This window comes from Cupressus sempervirens, chromosome 1, assembly GCF_028749045.1.
Source record: "Cupressus sempervirens isolate cs-2001-9-10 chromosome 1, ASM2874904v1, whole genome shotgun sequence".
NCBI classification, from domain to species: domain Eukaryota; kingdom Viridiplantae; phylum Streptophyta; class Pinopsida; order Cupressales; family Cupressaceae; genus Cupressus; species Cupressus sempervirens.
Window position 1 is genome coordinate 355,208,013 of NC_143118.1, and position 6,782 is coordinate 355,214,794.

Sequence of the window (6,782 nt, forward strand, 5' to 3'; positions counted from 1 at the left end):
TAAGTTTATGCAAGAATTTTCCCCTTATTTTCTTTAAGAACACACCTATAAGGGGGTTCAAGATATATGGGAACATGATATGAGGGTCCAACTCCTTTTGTTAAGTGAAGTTGAGATTAATTTATGCAAGAATTTGCCCCTTTTAATCTTCATAAAAGAGAGTTCAAGATATAATCTAGATTATGGAATGTTATTCTTTTATAAATTTTATATTCTTTTATTTAAATGTACATATGAATTTTTGGAGAATGTATGTGCATATTAAAAAATATTTGGTTTTAGATGAACAGATACAAAATTGTATGATTTAACACACTTCAAATCAATTTTGATAAAACAAAATTGGACACAAGGATGCTAAGTTGTATGATATAACAAAACTTGCAATTCATTTTTGAGATTTTTAATTATATCCATAACAAATAAAGAACACTAAAAAAATGTGTAAAATAGTAACGAACATGAAATGACTAGACATGTGTCACACATTTTATCCTCTACTTGTTTTGAATAGTGTATCTTTAACTCTTATTTAATGTGTAGGTGCACTTTCAGTACACCATTTTAAAACTTTTAAAGTTGCCTCTCGTAAAGAATTTCCCAAACTTGTTTCTAGTTTGCTTAGCAATGTTTCTATGAAGGAAAAAGATCAAAATTCTAATGCAGATGTGAAAGTTCCTATGCCACAATTCAGAGTTTATTTCCTTGGTTCAGAATTATAGATTTAGTTTGATATGATTTATTATGCTTCTTCAGCTTCATGTTCATAATCTGACTTAGAAAAAAAGAAACAATTGAGTTAGTCTTCAAATTTTTTTGATTGAATATACAAAAAGAAGCAGAATTGAAATTGGAATTAGAATTGGGATGGAGAATCACTTTTCATGTTTTTCGTAATGGGCTGTCTCATTATACAGTAAAGCTAAATTCATCATGCAGACTCGAGTTCGAGATAAAGATAAAGATTCCCAATATTATCTTGAAGTTGAAATCGAAGCCGAGCAACATCCAACATGTGAAAAATATGATTGTGTTTTAAAGGTTCCTATTGGGGGTGCATACTGTTTAATTGATGTGCCAATGAGTAATTGTATCGATAGTGGAATCAAAAAAGTTTATATTCTTACTCAATTTAATTCAGCTTCTCTCAATCGACACCTTGCAAAGGCACACAACTTTGGTAATGGAGTAAACTTTGCGGATGGCTTTGTTGAGGAATTTCTATAGAATATTTCGTTTCATAAGCAATAAGTATAATATGAAAGGCCTTGGCTGCTACTCAAAGACCTGGAGAAAAGAAAAGAAATTGGTTTCAAGGTACGACAGATGTGCGTTAGTTTCACTGGCCTTTTGAGGATGCAAGAAATAAGGAAATTGAAGATGTCCTGATCCTATCTTTAGATCACTTATACCGTATAGATTATATGGACTTTGTTTAGAATCACAGAAGTAGCAGTGCAGATATTACCATTTCATGCATCTCTATGGATGATAGTCGTGCATCTGATTTTGGGTTGATAAAAATTGATGATAATGGTCGAGTCCTCTACTTTTATTGAGAAGCAAAAAGGAAAGGACCTGCAAGCTATGGGTGTGGACACAACTATTTTGGGCTTATCACCAAAAGGTGCAAATAAAAAGCCTTATATTGCAGCAATGGGTGCCTATGTATTTAAAGAGGATATCCTCTTGAATCTTCTAAGATGGCGGTTTCCTACTGCAAATGACTTTGGCTCATAAATTATTCATACCTCAGCAAAAGAGAAAATCTTGATCTCACTGCGCAACCATCTAAGTTCAGCTTCTATGATGTAGAAAAGCCTATTTATACAGCACCTCGGAGTATACCACCAAATAAAGTTGAGCAGTCTAAGATCGTGGATTCCATTGTTTCTCATGGTTGTTTCTTGAGAAGCTGTTCTATCGAACACTCAAACATTGGTCTCCAATCTCGCATGAATTTGGTGTTTCTTTAAGGGATATGGTAATGCTTGGTGTAGATTACTATGAAACAGATAATGAAAGAAGATCACTTCTTGCAGAAGGTGGAGTTGCTATACGAATTGGAGATAACACCAGTATCAAGAATAAAATTATAGACAAAAATGCACGAATTGGGAAGAATTTCACCATCAATAATGAAGAGAATATACAAGAGGCTGATAAGACTACTAAGGGATTTTACATTCGTCGCGGAATCACCGTAGTCCCATGAACTCGACAACACAATCAAGGATGGGTTAGTTATTTGAAAACCCAGTGACACAGCAAGTCATTGCTAGGTAAATCCAAAATACAAAAAAAGAACTTTGGATCGGAATTGTTTAATGTACAAGTACAATGTGGAATGACAAATCCAAAGGATTTGTATTGCAATGATACAAGTGCATACGTGTTCTGAGATATTGCGCATCCAACTGAAAAAGTGTATGGACTGTTTTCACAACAGATATGGAGGGGAAATTCTTCTGTTATATACCCATTTAATAGCTCTAGACTAGTCTCGTGTTAAAGGCTTCAGGTTACAAATGATGTCTGATCTCTAGATCCTTAAAAGTTTGAACCTGGAGCATTAGATAAGAGAAGCATAAAGCATCAAATTGGCTCTCAATCACATGATTCGGCTATCATTATCAACTTAAGAGATTAGAGCCATTATGACATATCACAAGTGTCCGATCAATATTGCTTTGGCAAAAAATACCCTCCCACGCTTATTTTCCATGAGGAGAAGCTATTTTCTTATTTTCCACAAGGAGAAGCTATTTTCTTATTTTTCGCAAGCAGAAGTTATTCGCTCATTCTCTACCAAAGAGAAGGTCATGTGGGTATGATTCACAATATGTTAGTTGTTATACACAACCATTGGAAATATGCAGAGATTGCGAGAATAAAATGTCAAGTGTGCCAACAATTCATATGGATAATGTCTATCTTCACTTCGAGGGTGATCAGCCGTAGGTAAAAGTGGACAAGCTAACTTTATCTAAGACACAACTTCCTTATGATTACTATTATTTGTAGCCAAAGTGTTAGAATTCTTTAGAATAACTAAGAGGGGGGGGGGGTAACTAAGAGGGGGCAGGGGGGGACGGGGGTGTGAATCAGTTATTCAAGGTCCAAATGTCCTATTAATAATTTTTCACTACTTTTAATGAATCCATACACTTTTCATCCATCCAAATTTGAATCAACGATATTAGCAGGTTACAGTAAATCAACATGCAAAGATAAAACATGCAAGATCAACACATGACGCAATGATTTATGTGGAAACCCAATTTGGAAAAAACCACCAGTAACATGCTACTTGATTCTCACTCTTCTAAAGTGATGCCCTATTAAAAGCCTTCCCTGTTAAAGGCTTATAACACACTGTTAAATGTCACCTTGTTAGAGGATTTCACCAAATTGCTAGGAGTGGGCCTAGTTAAAGGACTTTTGAACATTCACTTGGAATGTCACCCTGTTAAAAGATTTATCTCATGGCTATCAAACCAACCTATGTCCATAGGATTTAAGCTAACTGTTACAATTGCTAGAAAGTAATGATAATGACCTTTTGATCTGATATAACTTACAACATACTTTGCAGATTTCAGATCATACTTTTAGTTGAATCCTTATGCTTGGCTTCAATCACTTCAGCTCTGACTGCTTGTCTTCTTCTCAAGCTTCGTCTCCTTGAGTCTTCTAACTCATTGTACCAATCCATCCAAATTAGGGGTCTTCTTACTGAAATAGAGTAACTATGCTTTCTTTCCTCCTTAGCACCTCCTTCAGCATTTCGTGCTTTCACGCCTGACCACCTCTCACTATTTCTTTATTAACTTATGACTCCTTAAATAGAAATTTGATTTCCCTTTGCCGCACAATTCTCCCTCTCCAATTTTAGGGTTTCAAATGGATTAGGTAGTATACAATGTATCTACCTCATATCTTGTTCTTACCTACAAACTTCGTCAGTTGTATCCTTAAAAATGTTCTACATGGTGTTCTGTGCCACCAGCTCATCATTCTTATCTTCCATTTAATTCACAAATTTCTAAGTAACAACCTTGTCGGCTTAGATCTGGAAAATCTTCAATTTTCAAAATAATGTAGCAACTCGACATTATTAATTTACTGGTGCTCGACATCTCTATGTTACTCAGCACTATTGGTTTTACTGGTGCTTGGCATCTCTGTGTTACTTGGCACTATTGGTTTTACTAGTGCTCGGCATCTTTGTGTTACTCGGCACTATTGGTATTACTGGTGCTCGACATCTCTATGTTACTTGGCACCTATATCTACTCGGCACTTGATATCACTCAAAACTTGAAGTTTATTCGGCATCTGAACTTGCTCGGCATCTGAAGTTTATTCGGCACTTGAAGTTTACTTGTTCGGATTCAACTAGGAATCTATTTGGCACTTATTAGCTCGCTCAGCTCCTTCTCTCTAGTGAACTTTAGTTAGGCTTTACAGATGTCTTAGCTAAAGTCTTATATCTTTGATATGTTTCAGTGTGCCCATTCTTTGTATCTTATAGTATGTCATCAAATACACTTTTTTATCAATGGCTTAGCTGATCCTTGTACTTCATTACAACATCATAACTTCAACCTTTCTCTAGGTGTTCTAGTTACATCTTATTGATTGCCTCCTCCTTAACAATCAACTAATTGATAGTATTTGGATCACTAAAGCAATTGTCATTCCTGCAAGTAGCAAGTTTGACATCAATGACAAAACAATGATTGAGAACATTCTTTACCAGTTCCATATGATCATTCCAAAAACTTTCCTTGTGATCATTTCAATCATTTCCAACACAAAGGAGATCGTCAACAGTGCTAAAAATTTGGGAGTTCTTCGTGGAGATCGTATTGAGAACTTTTCGCACTTGTTTGGGATGAAAAAAAACAAGCTACACAATTATGTCTATGAAAAAGTTGGATTCTGCAAAGAATTTCAAGGAAAAAATAGATGATGAGTATCGTGTGCGAATGATTCTTGATAATCTTCCTGCGGTAGTACCCAAGCAAAGGAGGGATGGAACCCCAACATATTCCTATGAACATGGCTTCCATGTTGGCTTCAAAGCAAGCTATGTAGAGAGTACAGAAGAAAAGTATTTTATCCACAACCATTTGAACTTTGAATCAAAGTACCACAAAGATGTAGAGACTAATACTACACTTATTGTTAGTTTTGAAGTCACACCTTTCAGTGTAAAAAATGAATATGAGTAGCTTTGGGAGCCTAAGAATCCACATTTGATAACCTACAAGGCAAACAGTAAGCGCTATGTTTTAAGTTCTAACACTCCCCAGGAGGTAGAGGAAGGTAAAGATTTCATCTTTAGTTATGATGTTACTTTCAAGGATAATCCTGTGAAATGGGCATCTGGATGAAATACATATCTGCTAATGTCAGATGATCAGATCCGTTGGTTCTCCATAATTAATTCATTGATGATTGTGTTGTTACCTCCTGGCATGGTGGCAATGATCATGATGGGAACTTGGTATAGGGACATTTCATAATATGACCAACTAAAGATATAGGATGAAGCCCAAGAAGAAATAGGATGGAAATTAGTCCATAGAGATGTGTTCAGGCCTCCTAGTCACTGTAGCCTTCTTTGTGTGTTTTCATGGGTTTATTTGTTGGCTACTCTTCAGCTCGTTTTTATAAGATGTTCAAAGGCAGATATCTATTAGCTGGGCTTCATTAATGCTCATCTTAGTGGGGGACAAAAACAATGTATATCTATTGCTAGAGAAATTTTAAGAAGCCCAGCAGTTTTAGTACTCGACAAAGCAACCAGTGCTTTAGATGTTGAAAGTGAGAATTATATAAAGAAAAAAATTGAAAGAATTATGCATAATGATGGTAAGAGGAAATAGATTCAAATATGAAACAGAAACCGGAAAGCTGTGAAGACATAAATATGGGAAGTCATAAGCAAGAAATTGAAAGGTCAGTTTTAGTAGCTGAAAAGTCACCAACGGAGAAACTGAATAATTTCTACAAGGACAGTATTTATGGTTAATTTTGAGAGGGATTGGACATTCTTCTTCTTTTTGACAGAAAATAGGATAGTTGGAGTAGAGTGAGGAAGGCATTTTAATTTTTGTATTTTGGTTATGTGCTGGAGATTAATGATGATTTTTTGTAACAGATTTGGCAGAGATTGTGAGCAAATGATATCCAAGTATTATGTTTGTTGTGTTTAAGATAAGAAAGGTTTTGTTATGAACCAAAGTATTTAAGCATCACTTTTTCTGATTACTTTCAATCGGAGTATTTTTATATTTAGTCTTGAGCACTTTCTTACATTCTTAGCTAAATGGTGAATGGGTGATAGATCATAGCACTGTCATTTCTTCTTGTTGTAGGGATTAATATGTTAATCTCCATTTTCATTTCATGTCATTGCATCTGCATAATTAACAACATCATTGCATTACCAATGTCAAGGAGTCATAAGAATTGTGGGTTCTTGGTATTGGCTAGGTTTAGGAGCTAAAATTTTCCTGAGTTAGTTCTATCTAGGGCTAGCTTGGTTTTCCTCTTTCGTTCTCTGATTAAGAACGTACCCAATTGGTTTAGGAACAAATAAATTCATTGAATATCATTTGATAAGGGACTTGTACCTTTCAATTTAGAGGAAATCTATCAACTTGAAGATAGATTATCCAATTGTTGGTATCTGATTCTTCTTTCGAGTTTGGGCATTTGAGAGTTGAATTAAAAAGAACCAATCTAATTACCAACATAATGTAAAGGTCTAT

General features: G+C 35.1%; 2 pseudogenes; both read left to right on the plus strand.

The window, feature by feature from the left end:
• The first annotated feature begins 933 nt into the window (after window positions 1-933).
• LOC149577705 (glucose-1-phosphate adenylyltransferase large subunit 1, chloroplastic/amyloplastic pseudogene) lies at window positions 934-2,252 on the plus strand (annotated as a pseudogene).
• Window positions 2,253-4,768: 2,516 nt separating this feature from the next.
• Window positions 4,769-5,708, plus strand: LOC149577706 (transmembrane 9 superfamily member 7 pseudogene; annotated as a pseudogene).
• The last annotated feature ends 1,074 nt before the right edge of the window (window positions 5,709-6,782 follow it).